This window comes from Hemicordylus capensis, chromosome 1 (assembly GCF_027244095.1).
Source record: "Hemicordylus capensis ecotype Gifberg chromosome 1, rHemCap1.1.pri, whole genome shotgun sequence".
NCBI classification, from domain to species: domain Eukaryota; kingdom Metazoa; phylum Chordata; class Lepidosauria; order Squamata; family Cordylidae; genus Hemicordylus; species Hemicordylus capensis.
This window is the reverse complement of record NC_069657.1, coordinates 457,689,366-457,711,130: the sequence shown is the minus strand read 5'-3', so window position 1 is coordinate 457,711,130 and position 21,765 is coordinate 457,689,366. Positions and strand designations below refer to the sequence as shown.

The following is a 21,765-nucleotide window of genomic DNA, read 5'->3' as shown; positions in this document are numbered from 1 at the left end:
GCGCTTAAAATCAAAAAGGTTGCAGAGCAGCTTTTAAAATGATGCCTGAGAAATAGCCAACGGGAGCTGAGCAGTATTCGGTTTGGCAAAAGCTATCCTTTAAAGTGCGAGGGTGCAAAGGATTCAGATAAAACAGAAGGGAACAGAGCAGAAACGCAATAAAGAGCAGACAGGAGCCTGTGCCATTTATCAGGAGAGATTCGGTGTATAGGTGCTTATATGCCAATGCCAGAAGCCTCCGAGCCAAGATGGGTGAGCTGGAGTGCTTGGTTGCTAACGCAGAAATAGATATAGTGGGTATAACAGAAACATGGTGGAACAGTGAGAACCAGTGGGACACTGTTATCCCTGGGTATAAACTCTATAGAAAGGACAGGGAGGGGCGCCTTGGAGGTGGAGTAGCACTGTATTTTAAAGAAGGGATAGAATCTAATAAGCTAGAAAACCTGGGTGGACTGGAGTCCTCCACAGAAACCCTGTGGGTGACTATACAAGGCCTGAAAGGGAACGTGCTACTGGGGATGTGCTATCGCCCTCCGGATCAAAACGCTGACAGTGACTGGGAGTTGCAGCAGGAAATCAGGGAGGCGTCAAGGAGAGGCAGGGCTGTAATCATGGGTGACTTCAATTACCCACACATAGACTGGGTAAACTCACAGTCAGGTCATGATAAAAAGGTCAAATCTCTAGATACACTGAATGATCAAAGTGCGATCAAATTCAGCATACATGCAGGGAGAGAATCACCAAGGAAGTCTAACACAGAAACTTTGAATTTCAGAAGTGGAAACTTCTCCAAAATGAGTATGATGAAAAGAAAGCGGAAAGGGAAAATCAGGAGAGTCACTTCACTCCAGAATGCATGGAGTTTACTCAAAACCACAAGACTAGAAGCCCAGTTAGATTGTATACCCAAAAGGAGGAAAGTTACCACTAAGTCCAGGAGGATGCCAGCATGGCTTACAGGTCCTGCAAGTAAGCCATAAGAGGGAAGACGACTTTCTTCTGAAATTGGAATGCCTGTCCAAATGAAGAGAACAGAAAGGAACACAAACTTTGGCAAAAGAAATGCAATAAGGGAGGCAAAAAGAGAGTTTGAGGAACATTTAACTAAAAGCTTCAAGGGGAATAACAAAAACTTCTTTATATACATAAGAAGCAGGAAACCTGCCAGGGAGTGGTTGGACCATTAGACAAGGAGGGAGTGAAAGGGATTATTAAGGAGGATATGGTGGTTGCAGAGAAGCTAAATGAGTTCTTTGTGTCCGTCTTCACGGCAGAGGATACAGAGCATATACCTGTTTCTGAACCAGGCTTTTCGGGGATGGAGGCTAAAGAAATGAGTCAGATAGAAGTGTTAACAGATGATATTCTAAACTGTCTGGAAAAATTGAAAACAAATCGCCAGGGCCGGATGGCATCCATCCAAGATTCCTCAAAGAACTCAAATGTGAAATTGCCAACCTCCTTGCTAAAATATTTAACTTATCCCTGAAATCAGGCTCTGTACCAGAGGACTGGAAAGTAGCAAAAGTAACACCGATTTTCGAAAAGGGATCCAGGGGCGATCCGGGAAATTACAGGCCAGTTAGCTTAACGTCCATTCCAGGCAAATTGATGGAAAGCATCCTTAAGGATAAAATTGTAAAGCACCTAGAAGAACAGGCCCTGCTGGGAGAGAACCAGCATGGCTTCCGCAAAGGTAAATCTTGCCTCACCAACCTTTTGGAGTTATTTGAGAATGTCTACGAGTGTGTGGATCAAGGTGATCCAGTTGACATAGTATACCGGGACTTCCATAAAGCTTTCAACAAAGTTCCTCACCAAAGACTCCTGAGGAAACTTAGCTGTCATGGGATAAAGGGACAAGTACATGTGTGGTTTGCTAACTGGTTGAAAGACAGGAAACAGAGGGTAGGTCTAAATGGAGAGTTTTCACAATGGAGGGAAGTAAGAAGTGTGGTCTCCCAGGGATTTGTACTGGGACCGGTGCTTTTTAATTTATTCACAAATGATCTAGAAATAGGGGTAAGCAGTGAGGTGGCCAAATTTACAGATGATACCAAACTCTTTCAGGTAGTGAAATCCAAAATGGATTGTGAGGAGCTCCAAAAGGATCTCTCCAAACCGGGGGAATGGGTGACAAAGTGGCAAATGTAGTTCAGTGTTGGCAAGTGTAAAGTGATGCACATTGGGACAAAGAACCCCAACTTCATGTATATGCTGATGGGATCTTAGCTGCCCGTGACTGACCAGGAGAGGGATCTTGCGGTCGTTGTGGACAGCTCTTTGAAAGTGTCGACTCAATGTGCGGCAGCTGTAAAAAGGCCAATGGGGATCATTAGGAAGGGGATTGAAAATAAAAGTGCTAATATTATAATGCCCTTATACAAAACTATGGTGCGGCCACACCTGGAGTACTGCATACAATTCTGGTCACCACATCAATCAATCAATCAAAAATCATTCTATGACCAGCACAAGGGGAAATGGTAATCACATCTAAAAAAGGACACTGTAGAACTCGAAAAGGTGCAGAAGAGGGCAACCAAGATGATCAGGGGCCTAGAGCACCTTTCTTATGAGGCAAGGCTACAGCACCTGGGGCTTTTTAGTTTAGAAAAACGACGACTGCGGGGAGACATGCTAGAGGTCTATAAAATCATGCATGGTGTGGAGAAAGTGGATAGAGAGAAATCCTCCCTCTCACATAACAGTAGAAGTAGGGGTCATCCCATGAAATGGATTGCCAGGAGGTCTAGGACCAACAAACGGAAGTACTTTTTCACACAGCGCATAATCAACTTGTGCAATTCTCTGCCACGAGATCTGGTGACAGCCAACAACCTGGATGGCTTTAAAAGGGGTCTGGATAACTTCATGGAGGAGAGGTCTATCAGTGGCTACTAGTCGGAGGGCTACAGGCCACCTCCAGCCTCAGAGGCAGGATCCCTTGAGTCCCAGTTGCAGGGGAGCAACAGCAGGAGAGAGGGCATGCCCTGCCTGTGGCTTCCAATGGCATCTGGTGGGCCACTGTGTGAAACAAGATGCTGGACTAGATGGGCCTCCTTGGGCCTGATCTAGCAGGGCTGTTCTTATGTACCCTTCCCCTCTACAATTCAGTCACCAAGTCCAGCAATTGTATCACGTGCCCACAGTCTGGCTCCTAGATCCAAAGTGGGAGTGGGGAGTGGTCAAGGCCTCAGCTGCAACCACCCTTGGCTGCCTCCAAATCTGTCTTCATAACCGCGTGAAATAAGTGACAGTGGCAGAGAAGGCCAGTTCTTGTCTACCAGAGACACACAAAGCTCTCAAACCTCCTCCAGATTCCTCTGCCTTCTACAGCCTGTGAAAGGAGCTGGTCTGTCTGGAAATACACACCCACCCTCCCCTCCATCAAGAAGCCGCCCAATGTGAGCTCCTCAGGGTGGTCTGGGGCGGTTCTCCGGCCCTCTAAAGATCATGGCAACAAAAACAGAAGTTCAGATTCAGAAACTATGGCTGATCTTTCAGAAAGAGGTTTTGACCAGAGGAAGAACTTGAGATGCTGGTATGTTCAGAGATACGAGGTTGCTTAAAGGGCATGAAGAGGACCTTCGTGTGGCTAATGGGGTCCACAGTTACCACGACACTTACTGTGCGCAGTGATGCCCAGACGGAGGTGTGCAAAGGCTTCGGTACAGGCAGCCGAGAGTCAGGCTCTGCTCACGGGACGGGGCTCACTCTCCCGCCCCTCCTCACAGCTCCCTGTGCCCCCTTAAAGCACCCCTAGGAGACCCCCCCCCGAAGCATGTGGGATGTGGCATGGGGATGCAGCCTGTGGAAACCCTGCCTCCCCCCACCATCAGCAGAGCCCCTTTCTCTCGTCACGCCTTTCCTCTCGTGCCCCAGTGGCCCGCCCAGCCCTTCGGCTTCAGCTCTGTATTTCCCAGACGCAGGGAAAGGTATTCATGCCTGCTGAGGAGGGAGTTTCACCTCTTAAAGATTTCGTATCCATTTACATTCTAATGTTTATGTATTTCACTTATTTATTTAGCACCCATCCAAAAATAGGTCAGGGTGCTTCACAATCAAAAATAAAACCATTCAAAGTATTAACATAAAATATGTTTTAAATGGCTTTGTGGCAACATAAAACTCATTTAAACCCCCTTAAATATTATTAAAGCAATATCACCATTAAATATGAAGCGCCTTGCTATCCATCCAGAACATCCGAGACTGGGCAAGAATGAACAAACGAAAGAGACGTCCAAAGGAAGGCAGATCCTACTAGTTTAGCAGAGTGACGTTCAGCCACCTTAAGCAAGCCAAGCCAGACCTCTGGTCAGCCTAGCCCAGGAGGGTTTGCTCTGGCTGGCAGCAACTGTCCCAGGCTTCAGGCACAGGCAGGCAGGAGCCTTGTCCATCAGCTGCTCCCCAGGAGCCCTCGAAGTGGCGAGGTGAGCAACTGGCCCCAGGAGCTCCCTGTGTGCCCTGCTGCTGGCCTAGGCCCCTCCCCAACGGCCCCCTCTGTTCTCAATGCGACCGAGAGACGCACCTCAAGTGCGCCTGCGTCTGTGGGAAGAGACCACTCGCAGGGTTCTGGCAGCAAGCGGAGGTCTCTTCTGAACGCCCCACCCACACACTGCACTGCACTCGGAGGGGACTGGGCAGCCCAGCCTTTCCTTAGATTGGCACACGCGGTTGCTCGGGGGAAACCTGGCGACACCTCCGTGAACAGGCACAGGAAGCAGCAGCCGGACAGGGAAGAGGCACCCTTCCTCTTTGGCTCCCCGGTGGCAGGAGAGGAAAGGGGTGTCCCTGTCCAGGAGCAGCTCTGGTCCCAAGTGGCCGGGGGGCCCCACAGGAGGCCACGTGGGCTGCTCCTCTCCCCCAGAGCTGAACTGCCAGGCAGAGCTTCACGGTCCACGCGATGGCTCTCAAGTGGGGTGGGGGGGAAGGGGGGGATCCACCCAGGCTGCCTCCTCAGGACAAGCTGCTGCGTTTGCTGCCCCCCCACCCTCCCCCCGGCCACAGCCCCCCTCCTCCCAGCTCCCTTTCCTAGCGTGGAGGAATTCACACGGGCAGTGGAGGACTGCCCAAGAGACAGGACTCCAGAGGCAAGCCGCACCTGGCCTTGGCAGGCAAGCATCTCGCGCAGCCCCTCTCCGACCGGGATCTTCCTCTGCTGGCCAGCAGCAAGGCGTTGCAGGAAGCGCCTTGCCCAGTGGCGGGGGCGGGGGGGCACTGTGTGGTTTCTCCTCCAGCTTCTCTCCCTCGCAGCTGGCATCCAAAACGCCAGTCCCAGGACCTTGTGCCTCCCACTGAGCCAGACCCCTGGGGCACCTAGTGCCAAGGGGCCTGCTCGCAGGGGCAGCGGCAGGTTTCGGGCAGAGCAAGGGCTTCCCCCACCCTGCCTGGAGATGCTGCTGCTGCTGCTGCTGCCAGGGACCGAATCCAGGACCCTCGGCATGCCCAGCCAATGCGCCGCCACTGAGCCACGGGGGCCCCATCCCCTGCCGCCGGGGCTGCTGTGGAGAGGACGGGGGCATCACGTCTCCCACGACAAACCGACCCAAGGAAAGCTGGAGAAGAAGCGGCCCATCTGGCCGGACCTGACAAGCCCCGCTGCCCTGAGCTCTGGGCCTGTGGCCATGAGGCACAAGGGGCCCGAGGAGAGAGGGGGGCGGTTGGGCCCGCTCACAAGCAAGCTTCGGAGAGTCCCACTGGAGGCCCTTGAGCCGGACCCGGGCACAGCCTCGGATGAAACCAGGGCGGGCGGGGGGGGGCGGAAATGCACCCGCCTCCCACCAAAGCAAAACCGCCTCGCAGTGACATTCCTCCTCACCACTCCAGCCTGCAAAAGAAAAACCCCAGGGAGTGATGCAGGCAGATGCTGGGTATGGAGAACGGAGCTGCCTGCTGGGATAAGGTTAGGGTTGAAAGGAAGACTCTGCTATTCAACAGGAGCTAATCCTCTGGGTAGCCCTTTTCGCTGGTGCCCACGAGAACAGCAGGAAGATCAGGAGGGAGGAGGGAGAGCGAGAGAAGCCGGAGCCAATGATCTGGCTTGCTGTTCTCAAGCAGTGTGTAAATCCTGCCACCCCTTAACTCTCCCAACCCTCCTCTCCCTCCTAACCTCTAGGCTGGCAGTTGCAGGAAGGATGTGGATAAGGAGCAGGGCTCTTTTGACAATGGCTCCCGTGCTGCAGCGGAACTCCCACCCACAGGATGCTCACCAGGTGAGCCCCTCTGAGGGCCTTTATGGCCCTAAGGCAGAAGGACCACTGAAGAAGTGCATCCAAAGGCGGGGCCCCTTCTTCACCTGGCCGCCAGCAGGCCTGGGCAGGAGAGCACCTCTCCGGAGGCCCATCTTCCCCCAAGGAGCACCACCGGTTTCCAAGAGAACAACGCTGCCCTGACTCACTCAGCAGTCGGCCTGCCAATCAATGGGTGGGCAGGGGGGCAAACCCAGAGGCAGGCCCTCTTGCGGCCAGGGCCGTGTGGCCCAGACGGTTCATTTCCACAGCGGCTGCTGGTGGCGACGATTGCCAGACTTGCTCTGTCTGCCAACTGCAGCCCTCCAGCACACACAGCAGTGGGGCAAAATCGCTCCTGCCATTCGGCATCAGGCTCCAGAGGGGAAAGCAGCAGAGCTCCGCCCCTCCTGCGGCTTCCTTCTCCAAAAACCAGCAGGCAACGTGAAGGACCAGGCCCCCGCCCAACACCCATCCCTGGAGTTCTCTTTTTTTTGCATTTTAAATTTTTATTGGCTTTTACAATAGCTTACAATTAAGTAAATATTGACATCCTGCTTACCTGTCTGCGCTGTTCACGTTAACTATACATAGAAACCACTGCTATAATAATTCAAAACATACTCCACATTGCAACTCGATTTTACCCTGCCCAACCTGCTGTTATTACTATATTTCAAACCCTGCTGAAGAGTCCATATTAGAAAAATAGTTCTTTAAGTAAAATAAAAATGGTTCCCGGAGTTCTTTTGACATGCCAGAAGGCAAATTGGAGTCAAGTTGCTTCTCCTTCCTGGCGCTACGAGAGGCCCCTTCGGCAGCGCATGGAGGAGACCTCTGTGCTGGGCACCCAGAGCAGCGCGGTGACCAGAGGGGGAGGCGATCATCACAGCTGCATGGATGGATGGAGCCCTTCCCCAGTCCAATTCTGCACAACGGGACTCAGAAACTGCACTCTGTCTCGGACACTCCATTGAACTGACTGGGACTTGCTTCAAAGTACCATTCAGTTCAATGGAGCATCTGAGAAAGGGTGCAACTTTAAAACACATTATTATTGTTGTTGTTGACACAGTCAAACAGGTATTATTGACTGGTTTGTTTTACACAGACATCGAGTCCTTCCCAAGGACCTGGGATGGCTGGATTTTATTATCAATGTTGTTGCTGTTATTATAGATATCGTCTCAGAATATAGGCTGTTCCCAGTAAAGCTGCTTTTTGTAATTGGCTGATGGTGATTTCGGTGGCCCCGATGGTGTTGAGGTGCTCTTCAAGGTCTTTTGGAACTGCACCCAGGGCACCAATTACCACTGGGATTATTTGGGTCTTCTTCTGCCACAGCCTTTCAATTTCAATTTGTAGATCTTTGTATTTTATTATTTTTTCTATTTCTTTTTCTTCTATTCTGCTATCCCCTGGTATGGCTATGTCGATTATTTTCACTTGTTTTTCTTTCTTCTCGACTACAGTGATATCTGGTGTATTGTGTGCCAGATGTTTGTCTGTTTGTAGTCGGAAGTCCCATAATATTTTTGCATCTTCATTTTCTACCACTTTTTCAGTTTTATGGTTCCACCAATCTTTGGCTACAGGTGGCTTGTATTTTTTGCAGATGTTCCAGTGTATCATCCCTGCTACTTTGTCATGCCTTTGTTTGTAGTCAGTCTGTGTGATCTTTTTACAACAGCTGATTAGGTGGTCCACTGTTTCATCTGCTTCTTTACAGAGGCGGCACTTGCTGTTTGTTGTTGACTTTTCAACTGTTGCTTTTATTGCATTTGTTCTTAGTGTCTTACTAAACCCTCAGTTTCTTTCTTCAAGTTGCCATTCTTAAGCCATTGCCAGGTCTTGGTGATGTCTGATTTTCCACTTATATTGTGCAAATATTGACCATGCAGGGGCTTATTTTTCCATTTTTCTGCTCGGTTCTTGACTTGTTCTTTCTTGTAGGCCTGCTTTCTTTCATTGGTGTTGAATAGTTTCGCGTTCCTGACCATTTGAAGTGCATCTTCTTCACTGTTCTTTATGTATTCTGCAAGGCCTCTTTTCTCCTCTTCTACTGTTTGATGGACTTGCAGCATTCCTCTTCCACCTGAGCTGTGAGGGAGGTAGAGCCTATCTACATCACGGCGGGGGTGCAGAGCATGATTGATGGTCATGATTTTCCTGGTCTTACGATCTAGCATCTCTAGCTCTGCCTGGGTCCAAGTCTATTATTCCTGCAGTGTATCTGATAAGAGGTATAGCCCAGGTGTTGTTATTTTAAATGGTGCAGCTTCCTGTCTGGAGCCAAGTCCAGAGGTCCCATCTCCCCCCCGCCCCTCCACACACACATGCAGACTTACAGTCTCGCGCTAACAGGGACAGAGATCACAGAATGGACGGACACAAAACCTAAAGCAACAGTCACATTGCTTGTTTCTTGCTGCACTTGTTTAGCCAGCTCCTGGCAACTTAAACACACCTGGGTGCTAGAGCACAACACAAAGTACCCTGATCTCATCTCCCCAGCCTGCTTCAGTGAGTTGCCGAGATGAGCTGTGTACACGAAGAGAGGATATTTAAGAACATCAGAAGAGCCCTGCTAGATCAGGCCCAAAGCCCCTCTAGTCCAGCATCCCGCTCCACACTCGGGGAAGTCCACACGGGGAGAAAAGAACACCGAGTGTTCAGGGGCTGCTGCAGGAAACATTCCATCATTCCCACCTGATGGAAATATACAGCTGCCAAGGCTAGTGGCCACCAAGAGCCCTGTCCACTCCACAGATGTGTCTAATCCCCTGTTCAAAAAAACTGTCTAGACTGGTGGCCAGCCACCCCTACAACTGGCGGCAGCGAATTCCATGGCTTGACTCCATGTTGGGTCCAGAAGTGCTTCTTTTCGTCTGGCCTGAGTCTCCCAGCATTTAGCTTCAACGGATGACCCACCATAACGTTATGAGAGACAGGTGTGTGTGTGTGTGTGTCTCTCCACTGTAGCCTCCCCAGGCATGATTCTATGCACCTCTATCATGTCCCCCCTTACTGGCCTCCTTTCTAAGCTAAAGAGGCCTCCAAGCTGGAGTCTTTCCTCAGAGTTTCCACAAGGCAGACGGGTGGTTGCTCTCCCTTCTCTTCAAACTCCACTTCGTTAAGCCCATTAGGAATCCAAAGGAAACCAATCCCAGCCTTTGCAACAGATCGTTCTGCAATCGTTGATTCATGACTTGCTTTGATGCTCTAGACTAGCCCAAGCAGTGTTCTTGGCCAGCACAAGAACCAGGGCTGGGGGAACCCCCCTGGCAGCCAGACACCGGAGCCTCCCATGCAAGCACCAGCTTCCTGCTGCCTCCCGCAGCCTCAGCCTTTTCTGGGATCTTACAGGCTGCTCAAGATGCCAAAGGTGAGCTGCAATAGAGACGTGCCTTGAACTTTGCCATTATGCTTGTTCTCACTAATCCACATGGCACAGAGCTTTGGCATGACTTACTCCCAGCATGATCAAATGGGTCCTTTATTCCCGCTCTTTTGCATGATCCAGGCCAGTGCGCAGTCCAAGACAATGCTTCTCATTACACGGGCGGAGAGCCTTGCCAGGACCTTTCAAGAGTCTAAATGTCACCCCTTTGCTCTTGCTGAATCCCTTCTCCAAGGCTGTGCACGTGAATGTTTCCCGGCACTATTGAGGAGGAGGCTCTGCCCGCCCCCACAGCCTAGTGGCACAGCTTCTCGCTTGCCCTGCTTCTCCTGCCCGCTTCAGAGGCCCGACTCAGGGCCAGTAACTTTGAGCAAAGCTGCTGCAGAGAAGGCTCAGCGTGGCAGAATCCGCCTCTCTCTCTCTGCAGCTTTGGAGCCCAACTGCTGCAAGCCTGCACAGCAGGAGAGAGGCAGCCCTGGGCTTTGCCTTGCATGGAGACTGAATGCACAACTCGCCAGGCACAGAGAGACCTCGGAGCCTGGAGACACATCAGGGGCAGCCCCCCGGAATCAGTGCTGCACTGGGCTGCTGGGGTTGAACCAAATGCCTTTAAGAAACACTCACCTAAAAAGCCAACCCTATAAGCATTGCTACCCGCCGACTACGAGCACCCTTTATAGATGGCTCTTCAGTGGAGGAGGAGGAGGAGAGGAGAACACGCCCTGGGATTCTGTCGAGCCCAAGCCACAGGCCGCTGACCTCAGCACCACCAAGCCATTTTCATTCCCCACCATTGGCCAGGGAAGTGGCTAACGAAACTCCCCCCACCTTTGAATTTCATGTGGATCAGAATTAAATAATTAACTCTGGTTGATTAATTAGTCAATTAACTTGCAGCATCTCAACTGACAATAACTGTGATTGCAATCCTGTGTACAAGGATCCCAGGATGTGACAGGTCAAGCTGCACCACTTTAAGAAGGGGACAACGCTAGGGATGTGCACAAATGTGAAGGCGGGGCAGGGGACGACCCCTTTCAGCACGAGTAAAGCAGGCCCTTACCTGCTCCTCCTCCCTGCTGCTTTTCCAGGCACCATTGCTCAGAAGTCCAGGCACAGCCGTGGGGCTTCACCCAGCAGCCTGCACGCAGCGGCCACGCGTGGCCAACATGGTGTTGCTGACCATGCAGAGGCTGCTGGGTGAAGCCCTGTGCAGACTTCTGAGAGGTGCAGCGCCGCACCCAGAAAAGCGGCCGGGGGGTGGAGCAGGCAAAGACATGCTTTACTCATGCTTAAAAAGGTACCGCTCCCCACAATTCGGTGGGCCATGTCGAATCGATTCAGCACATCCCTACGGGATGCACCAAACTGATTCATACACATCCCTAGACAACAAAGCACCACGAAGAATGCATAAATATGAGTATTCAAGCCATCATGAGCAACCAAGCTATTCTGTGGGGAGCCTACCTTAAGAACATAAGAAGAGCCCTGCCGGATCAGGCCCAAGGAGGCCCATCTAGTCCAGCCTCCTGTTTCACACAGTGGCCCTCCAGATGCCGCTGGAAGCCTCCAGGCAGGAGTTGAGGGCAGGCCCTCCCATGCCTCCCACCACATTGGTCTACTGCACAGGGGCAAAGAGGGAGAAGAGATAACCAAACAATCTGGAAGAAGATGTGTCTATACTCTTTGGCCAGTTCCAAATCCCTTTCACGCATTTCAGCCATGTTCCCTACGACTGTGTTAAAAACGTAAGCAGCAACGGTCCACAAAACCCTTTGACACACACCATTCCACTGCCGCATAATTCATCACTGGGCTGCAGCTTTGGGGTAGATGGTCAAATGCAAGAGTGCTGCTACAAGACCCACCGTCTGGATACACCTGATATCTTAGGAGCACCTAGTAATCCCCACCGCCACCTTCTGAAATTGCCCCAGTTGCCTTTCTTGCAGGGAGGCACCCTTTGGTGTTCAACGGCACTTGCAAAAGTCACCTAACTGGGAGTTAAGAATGATGACAGAGCTTCCAACAAAATCACCACCACAGTCTTTTTAAAAAACAAGCATGCTTGCTCCAAATTCCGGAGGACATCTTTTAAAGGAGAGTCTATAAAGCAGACTTGGAAGATCTGGACGTGCCCAGATTTAGACACATGGCAGGTGCTGGCTTCAATTTCAGTTTTCAATAGAAAGCAGGATTCTGTGGCAAACTAAGCAAAATCTTTAGTCCTTTGCATACATGGGCATGTTTTGAAGAGGGGGGGCAAAAACTTCAAAAAAGAGAAAATAGCAAACGATAAGAGAAAATATGCAACTACCTATCTGCATTAAAGAAAACTTTCAAGGTTTTTTGTCTGCCTTCTTAAAGCAAAACATGCATCGTAATTCATTTGCAGAGGCTGCAACCCCAGGGCCGCCTTCTTTCCAAGTAACTATGTTAAGATCAGACCATAATTGCAGCTATTCTTCCAAATTGGTCAACTGAGGAGTACATTTCAGAGAGGCCTTCATGTTTCAGGAAACCACAGCCACACAAACTCTCAACCACATCATGGCTGCTTTTATTCTTATTCTTGTGCACTCTGGCTTCCTGCACCGTTAAGTTTCTATTTTGCTTTCGTCTGCCTCTGTCTTCTTGTACCAATTCTGTCGCTATTGTATTGTGTTAACTACCCAGTTAGCCACGTTGAATATCCCAAAACTTGTTTTCTCAAGAATGTGCTGGTGAGGAGTTAATGAATGCTTCTTCCTAATGCACCTACAGGCAGGACACAGCCATGACTGGCACTACGCTCTGCATGTGGATTCCGTGCTATTTCTCATGCAGGAATGCCTCCCACATCGAAATATTGAAAAGAGAGAGCGTTATCAATACCCTGTTTCCCCGAAAGTAAGACCTACCCCGAAAGTAAGACCTAGCAGTAATTTCTGATGTACTGCTAATTGCCCTAGTACATTTTTTGGGGCTAAAATTAATATAAGACACTGTCTTATTTTCGGGGAAACACGGTAAGAGGGCACGTGAGCCCTTCCCAGAGGAGCAGCATCTCACCCGATTGATGTCGTCCTCTGGGACTAAGCCTGGCCCAAGCTCAGCACCACCTCCTCCATTTTTCTCCCAGCTCCAGGTTCAGGAGGTGTGTGGGGAATCGCCCATGTCGCAGGAGGCGGCACTTTCCCCAGGTAGCGCCACATTCAGTGTCGCCGCCTTTGCCCTCCAGAGCTGGGCAGAGGCCCTAGTGCTGCCGCTGCTGCTGCCTCCCCCTCCCACCATCCCCACCTGCCTCTGTTCCAGCTCTTGGCAGCTGGAACAGCCCAGCACATGCAGAATGGATGGGGCTCGCCAGAGGGGGAAAGGGCTTCCATCAGGGTGCATGGATTTGTGGACCCCTGACCAATGCTCACTGGACATCGCCAGACCCTTCAGGTGGCCAGGCCACAGTCCTGCAACGTCAGCAGAAGCCACAACCAACAGAGTGCCTCCATTCCCATCTAAACTTGGCCTCCTCTGGGTCTCTCGGCCCCCAGGCCCCCGGCTTCCAAACCTCCTCCCTTGCTCACCCACTCCCTCTGAGCCATCAGCACACAGCCCCTCCCTTGGCTGCCACGGCCTACATTCCCCAACTTCCTTCAGACAAGACTGCCTCCTGCCAGCAGCCCTCAGCCCCAAGCACTCCTCTCCGCCCCCAAAGTATCCAGCCCCCACTGGCCCTAAACACCATGAGGTGCGCTCAGAAGCTCCCTTGCCTCCGTCCCCTGCCCTCTCTGCCCTGATCATCCAGTTCCAGGCCCCTCTTCCCCAATGAGGCCACACCTCTCCCCGCCTCTCTGCTCCTTTGGCTTCCCTCTGCCCCAGGGCCCCTTCCCAGTCCTCAGCCGGCTCCCTGCATGAAGTTGGACTCCTCTTACAGGGCGTGGACTGCAAGCTGCTAATAAAGAGGCAGCCCATCCAACATCACCCGCTTAGCCAATCACTGCCACAGGATCCGAGGTAGCTAACTGCCTTGTCCCGAGTCAGACCACTGATCCATCTAGCTCAGTATCGTCTACACTGGCCGGCAGCAGCTCTCCAAGGTCTCAGGCAGGCGTCTCTCCCAGCCCTACCTGGAGATGCTGCCAGGAATCAAACCTGGGACCTTCCGCATGCAAGGCAGATGCTCTTCCACTGAGCTACGGCCCCATTCCCTGTTCAGAGGCTTCACTGACACAAACACACCACAGTGAAGACCTTAGCCTTTAAAGCACATCACCCACATGAAATTCACAAAAAGCGTCCTACTTATGGCAGATCTCCGGAGCCAACCTTTCACAAATGTCAAAGGAGTTACACCAGTCTTTGGCAGCCCCTTTAGCGCCAAGCTGCCAGAAGAGTAAAGGGCCAACTACGGACTGTATGCAAAAGCAGCCTCAGGAGGCCGAGATCCTGAGCAAAGGCACCACGGCAAGGAGAGGAAAGGGACGCCAATGCTTCCATGGCCAGTGGCTCTTCTGCCCCAGATCAGCACTTATCCTCAGGATCTGCTTCCGGCATGCACAGCTCCAGCTGCAGCCGTTTACCCAGATGTGGATCTTTGGGACAAACACAAACCTGGGACTCTGTTGGGGGAAGCAATCGCTTGGGGAGCCGTGGGGAAGGGCCAGGGGTCCACCCAGACAGGCACTGCCTTGCCACTTGTAATTCCAGGGAGTCCCCCACACCCTCCCCGTCCACAGAACCTCAGAGAGGCTGGCAGTGGGAGGGTGGGGGGGGAGCAAGGTCTCTCTCTGTGCCCTGAGCCTCTGCAATCTGCCCCTCCCACTCCGCTCTGCTCCCAGAGGCATTGAGGGGCCCTACAAAGCTCAGTCGGGCATCACTAGCGAGGCTCCATTCCACAGCAACCACAAGGTCCGACCGGCTACCAAGGTTAGGCCGCCCAGTCCCACCACGGTTCCAAAGGGCTGTCTTCCAAACTGGCTTTTCACGCACAAAAAGGCAGGGTGTGTGTGTGTGTTTCATTGTATGCAGTAACAGGCCCTCGTGTGTCCAGTTTGCCCCGGGAGGCACTGCCTTCCCAGAGGCCAGAAGCAGCTCCCCAGAGGCAGCGCTGTCCAGCAGCAGCTAGTGCTGATCCAGCCAGGTCATAACCACCAGGAGTCTGCCTCAGGTTCAGTCCTCGGCCCGGCCCTCCTCTAGGCTTCAGCTCTTGCACCCCCAGTCAAAGGCACCGCAAGCCCTGAGCAAACCCATAATTGTGCAGCGGATCTGGCTCCCTAGCAGAGAGTCCGGAGGCCGTGAGCCGGGCCGAGGAGGAGACCACCCGCAGTCTCCTTTGCAGGGGGGGGAGGGAAGGCAGGCTGTGTCACAACCCAGAACACCGACTGGTGTGCTCTCTCGCAGAGATTCCCAGACGGTGTGGACTACAACTCCCAGCACCCCCAGCCAAAATAGCCTTTGCTTGGGGGTTATGGGAGTTGTAGTCCGCAACAGCTGGGCATCCCTGTTAGAGGGAACCCTGTTACCCAGTGGCACCTCTCCTTTTCCTTCTATATAACAGCACAGCGGCACAAGCCAGAAGTTGCCAGTTCAAATCCCCATTGGTACCTATATCAGGCAGCAGCGATCTAGGAAGATGCATCATCTCATCCTGCGTGGGAGAAAGCAATGGTCAACCCCTCCTGTATTCTACCAAAGACAACCGCCGGGCTCTGTGGGCACCAGGAGACGACACCGACTCAACGACACACTTTACCTTTACATTCAAGAAAAGAGCTACAGTCACTAAGTGCCAGGAGAGAAGCTGCCTGTCAGTGAAGCCATGACTGAGCTGGATGGACCAAGGGTCCAACTCAGGAGAAGGCCACTTCCTATTTAAATTTCATCTTGTTTGGGGGTTTCTATTCCACTCTCTCCCAAGGAGCCCAGAGGAGTGTTCGCAGTTATGTTGACCCTCACAACAACCCTGTGAGGTAGGCTAGCCTGGGAGAGCAGCAACCGGCCCAGAGTCACCCAGTGAGTTCCAAAGCTAAATGGGGATCTGAAGTGGGGGCTCCCTGGTGCTAGTGGCCCTAGGGACACAGCCCCCCAGCAAGGGCAGCTCACCCCCGCTTGGGGAGGTCGGAGCTTTGCTTTGCGCCCCCCCCCCAGGATGCCCCGAGATCCTGGCGGTCCCTCCAGCGGCAGCAGCTGGCGACCGACCCAGCAGACTACCGGGGGGGGGGGGCGGGGGGAGGCGGGCTGATGAAAGCGCGGGCCAGAGCAAGCCGGCCACCCACTGGCCCAGGAGGGGGGCCGGGAGCGGGCGCCGCTGCAGACCCCGCCGAGGGCCAGCTCGCTCCCCCAGGGCTGGGCTGGGCTGGGGCCGGCTTAGCTCACCGGCCCCCCAGCGCCCGAGAGGGAGGCCTGGGCGGGGGCAGCTCGCCTCGGGGGCCTCCCCCGCCCAACCGAGAACCCCGCTTGCCTGCAGGCGGCCACTCGTCAGGGAGAGCTGCGCAGTCAACCGGCCGGTTGGGAGGACCAAGCAGGCTGAAGCCCCCCCCCCGCGCGCAGCTCGACCTGACGAGTGGCCGGCCGGCCGGCCGGCCAGCCAGCAGGAGGCGCGAGGAGGGATGAGGGGAACAGGCCGCCCCATCCTTCGCGGGGAGGGGGCGGCATGGGGGGCCGGGGGCGCTCCGCACTCGCTTGCTCACCTGGCCGCCCACCCAGCAGCCCGGGCGCCCCTCCGCTCGGCTCCCCTCCGGCAGCTCCGGCGCTCGCACCGCCCGACACAGACTGGCCAACCCTCGCTCCGCCTTCAGCCCGGAGGTCCCGCCTTCCACGAGGACCCTCCAATCCAGGCAGCCCTGGTGAAGGGGTGGGGCGATGGGTGAAGGCCGCGGGAGGAAGCCTCCAGCCAACCCAAAGGCCACTCCAGACTCCGCCAGGGAGCCAGCCAACCAAGAGGCGAGGACTACGGTGCGCGTCCCCGCCCTCTCGGCGCCCTGCACGCCACGCTTCAACCAATCCGAGAGCGGGGCGGGGCGAGGCGGCGCCCCTCCTCTCCGCCGCACAACCTACCTTCCAAGGGCGAGCGCGCGCCCTCCCGCCTCCGTGCACGCGCCCCAGCGGCCCCTCGCCGAACGTTCGCCCCTCCGTGCCCCCGCTTCCTGGGGCGTGCGCACTGCGCAGGCGCAGTCCACTCTCCTGCCGGTGCGGTGGTGGTGATGGGCCGTTCGCGCCTGCGCCGCTCGGGCTGCTGCCGCCTCTCCCTCCTCCCCGCCGCCGAGACGAGGCAGACCCCCCAAGGCGGGCTGTCCCCTGCGAAGATGCCGCCGCTGCCTGCCTGGACGGAAGCCCGAAGCAGAAGGCGGCTCCTCTGTGGTGGGCAGGAGCAGGAGGCTCCGGGGGGGGGTGTCTTCCCTTAGAGTCGTTTCCGGGCCCTCCCAGTTGAACTTCTGCCTGAAAACCAAATAATGAGGCCCCTGGAGGGCTGGCCAAATCCTCCTGTGTGGCTGTCAGGTTAAGATCTTGATTAAGGTCTAGTTCAGAGGAGCTCAGTGTTTGAGTCTGTTTTATTCTGTTTACTATGTACAATATTCTGTTTCCACTGCTTTCTGGTGCCTTTTGCATGGCCTATGGCAGTAATAAAATTGACTGACTGAGGTGCTTTTTCTCGGGGGGGGGAGCCGCGGATCCTCCGCAGGAGCCGCAATTCTTTATCCGCCAGACCCACTGCCTCCTGAAAGGGGGGGCGGGGGCGCCATTGGCTTAGACAGTTTGAAAGGGGGCTCAGGGCAGCGAGGAGGTGGAACCTCCATGAGCAGTAGCAGCAGCATTCTTTGTGTATTTACTTCCCTTCCCCACAGGGCCTGCAAGATGGCTACCAGACAGGAAGGCCTCAGCCCAGTTCGAGCCGCAGGACTGGAAGCAGCCTCGACGGTCCGCCTCCGGCATCAGCCCCTGGCAGGGAGGATTCCTGGTGCTCCCCAAAAGGAAGGGCTGGAGGGGCAGCAGCCCAGCCTGGGGCAGGTGCCGAGTGTGGGTCAGTTGGCAGCCAGGGCAGCGGTCGCTGGGACTGTGGTTCTCTGGACCTTCTTCTCCAGAAGCAGCAGCTGGTGGCAGCTCTCTACAGAGGCTCCAGGACAAAACCGGGGGCACGATCAAGTGGCGAGATGCCATGGAATGCAAATGGCCTCCAGAGCAAAGGACTCCGTGCTCTGCCTGCGGGCTTCTCACCCATCTGGCTGGCCACTGTGGGAAACAAGGTGCTGGAGGGTCCAGATGGATGCCAGACTCTTCTTATACTCCTGGCCATGAGAACTAAATGGAATCTCCATGTTTTGAGGCAGTGTATCTCATAAGAGCAGCGCTGCTGGATCAGGCCTGGGGAGGCCCATCTAGTCCAGCCTCCTGTCTCACCCTCCTCTCCTGCCACTGCTCCCCTGCAACGAGTGTTTGGAAGGAGATGCAGCAGCTGCAGCAAGCTGGGGAACAAGAGCCCTAGCTATGCTTCAGGCAGTTCACCATAGATCCATTTGTGCCACGCTGCCAAAAGCATCTTCTGGCACTGAAGCAATTCCGTGTTGGGTTTTAATTACAGTACATCCATTTAAAGTGCCAACAAATTGGATTTTACAGTCTTGCATGGGGACACTAACCATTCCGTGGAGAGTACAATTCCAGCCAGGGCCAGGGAGTGGGGTGCAGTGTGGGTTCCCCCATAAGCGTGTCTCCGGCCTCCTCTGGTGACAGGACATCATGCAGATTCTTCACAGCTCAGGAGGTGGTGTGAGGGTCCTTCCCAGCAGGAGCAGCAGCAGCAGCAATCAGGTCCCCAGGGAGCAAGGGGCCCTCCTGGCTGCTGCCTGCTGAGTGGGAGGAGACCCAAATCCCATCCACTGCTGCAAAAGGTGGTTGTGGCAGTCAGCACAGGAAAGCCAAGGGATGGGGGGCCATCCGGAAGGAAGGAAGGAAGCAAAAAAGCCTTCCAGGAGGAGGTTCTGGGGTGAGGAAAGCAGAGGGCTCCAGGTTGGCACGGCACCACAGCTCCTGCAGGGAGGCAGGTGGGGGGCGGAAGGGGGCCTGCGGTGTCGGCAACTTGGGTTGCAGAGGTGGCCCAGGCACCAGTAGCGGCTGCTTCCTTGGGCAAGTGGCCTCCTCCTCCACAGGTGGATAAGGGAAGGAACGACAATGGATATTTCTAGACTGCTCTTCACCCAAAGTTCTCAAAGCGATTTACATAGAAAAATAATCTCTAAATGAGATGGTCCCATCCCCAAAGGGCTCACAATTTGTAAAATAAAAATGAGATTATGCGTCTTCCGGCTGACAGATCCTTACTGCTGCTGCGTTCTCCTACCACCCCCCAGTCCCCATTTGTGGGTACTGTGGAAAGTGCTGCTGCTGTTTCCCAGCAGCCCCTTCTGTATGGGACGCTGGGGGGGGTTCAGGGGCTGGCCACAGGATGCTTTGGGCGCCCTGGAGCCAGCCCCAGAGAGGACACCAGAACAGGCTTCCACAAACCTGACTCCAAGAGGCTACAATCTCAAATTAAGAGTCTCTGAGCAAGGCCAAGTGTCCCCACAGGAGGGAAGAAGGATGCCAGTCTCGGGGGAGCTCAATTGATGCCCTCCCCTGGCTATTACAGAGCAGAAACACTGCAACTTCTTGTGGCTGTATTGTAATACACACCTTGAATGATGCGGGGAATAAATGTTACCCTGACCTTGTGCAATTTTGTTTTGTAATTCTAAAATGCTGTGGAGCAGTTCTGGAGTTCTGCACATCCCAGCTCCGATCCTGAGTCCAAAGGAGGGAGAGACGCAGGGAGTAAGATGCCCCCTCCACAAAGGGCCTGCCTTCCTGCCGAACTCAGGTGGAACTCAGTGTCCATTCGCTAGCTACTGTTTTCTATTGGTTCCAGGGTGTGGATGTTCTTTACCCCATAGGGGCTTCCATCTGGTTTTAAGAGTTTCCAGAGGAGAACAAGGTAGAGTCAGCTAGGGCTGGGGGAGGCCCCACCTTCCTTTCACCCACATCCTGTGTCTCAGTTTGAAACCTACTCTCTACATAAGAGGTAAAGGCCTGAGAGTATAGCCAACAGGGATAGCAAACAGGACGCGGGAATTTGGCGGGAAGTGTGCGTGGGAGCCTGGAACAAGCCCCTGTGATCACAAGGAGCCTGGCGGAGAAGAGAAGGTAAGTACAAATCCCTCCCTCATATTCTTGGGAAAGGTTGTTTGGACAGTTAAACAGCTGACCAATATAGCTGAGACCAATCTTTCTAATACACTATCTAATAAACAGATAATAAACTACTTACAATAAGTTATCTCTAAATACTGTAAACAGCCAACAAGACAGTATGAAGATAGAAAGTCAGCAGGGGAGGGGGCACTTCCCAGTGTATTGCACAGAGTGCCACATGTATGACTATTTGCCCCATGGGCAGAAGTCATGGGCATGTGCTCGCTGCAAGCAGCTCCTGGCTCTCAGGGAACAAGTTTGTTCCCTCGAGACCAAGGTGGCGGATCTGGAGAAGCTCGGAGAGGCATGTGGACGAGACCTTCAGGGATGTGGTAGAGGCATCCCACTCCAGGGCTGATAGGAGAGGAGAGCTGGTCTTGTGGTAGCAAGCATGACTTGTCCCCATAGCTAAGCAGGGTCTGCCCTGGTTGCATTTGAATGAGAGACTAGAAGTGTGAGCACTGGAAGATAATCCCCTCAGCAGGGGATGAAGCCGCTCTGGGAAGAGCATCTACAGGTTCCAAGTCCCCTCCCTGGCTTCTCCCAAGATAGGGCTGAGAGAGATTCCTGCCTGCAACCTGGGAGAAGCCGCTGTCAGTCTGTGAAGACAATACTGAGCGAGGTAGACCAATGGTCTGACTCAGTATATGGCAATTTCCTATGTTCCTATGATAGCTCCTCTGCTGTCAGGGAGAATGAGGGCTCGGGGAAGGAGGACATTGGTCTGAGGAAGAGGGAAATGCTCCTTTAGAAGGGACCCCTTCCATGGATGATGAGCCCATATCCTCTCGCACAGAGGATACTCCTCCAGGGGGTGGGGGCCTCCTTGTAGTGGGCAATTCAATCATTAGAGGTATAGAGAGAGGGGTTTGTGACCCACATGTTGACCGCACGGTGACTTGCCTGCCTGGTGCGAAGGTTGCGGACATCACGCAGCATCTAGATGGGCTCTTAGGCAGTGCTGGGGAGGAGACAGCTGTCGTGGTGCATGTTGGCACCAACAATGTGGGGAAATGTAGTCGGGAGGTCCTGGAAGCCAAATTTAGGCTGATAGATAGCGTTTTGAAATCCATGCCCCCCAAGGTATGTATCCCCCTGGGATACATTTTGGGGCAAGCAAGGCCTGTACAAAAAGGACAGGCTGCACTTGAACCAAGACAGAAGAGAGCTGGTCTTGGGGTAGCAAGCATGACTTTAACCGGCTCCATCCCCTAAGGGGAATATCTTACAGCGCTCACACTTCTAGTCTCCCTTTCGTATGCAACCAGGGTGGATCCTGCTTAGCTTAAGGGGACAAGTCACTATTCTGCCCCAGGCCCCACTTTCTGCCCCAATATGCCCCAATCTGCCCCAAAGACATGAAAATTTCAGAAATTTACCAAAAATCAGCCCTTTGCCCAATCCCCCTGAAATTGGGGTGGTAGCCTGCACCCATTAGTCACTATCACCCCACCCCACTCCTTTTGCCCAGATCCCATGCTATGCCCCCGAACTGCCCCAAAGTCACTAAAACTTTAAAAAATCACCAAAAATCAACCATGAACCGAATCACCCGAATTTTTTGTGCCCGAAATTCGGGTGATTCGGCTCGTGCCCGAAAAAATTTGGGGGACATCAAGGGTGATTCGGTTCGGCCCCGAATCACCCGAAATTGTTCGTTTCGGGCACAGATCGTTCTGTGCCCGAAATTTTTTGCACATCCCTACTGGGGACATGCTATCACCCTGTGGATCAAAATGCTGACAGTGACTGGGAGTTGCAGCAGGAAATCAGGGAGGCGTCAAGGAGAGGCAGGGATGTAATCATGGGTGACTTCAATTACCCACACATAGACTGGGTAGATTCACAGTCAGGTCATGATAAAGAGGTCAGATTTCTAGATACGCTAAATGACTGTGCCCTAGAACAGTTGGTCTTGGATCC

At 53.7% G+C, this 21,765-nt stretch overlaps 1 protein-coding gene across 7 annotated transcripts in view; it reads right to left on the bottom strand.

The window, feature by feature from the left end:
- Positions 1-16,404, bottom strand: part of DTNB (dystrobrevin beta) — a 134,358-nt gene extending 117,954 nt beyond the window's left edge. For 6 of the 7 annotated variants that reach the window (XR_008307256.1, XR_008307255.1, XM_053250483.1 and 3 more), the window contains exon 1: positions 16,308-16,404. The gene's annotated coding sequence lies outside the window, so the exon portion shown is untranslated. Of the gene's footprint in view, positions 1-15,222; positions 15,336-16,307 lie in introns of those variants that run through there. The other variant, XM_053250492.1, reaches the window with a different exon arrangement.
- Positions 16,405-21,765: the final 5,361 nt, after the last annotated feature.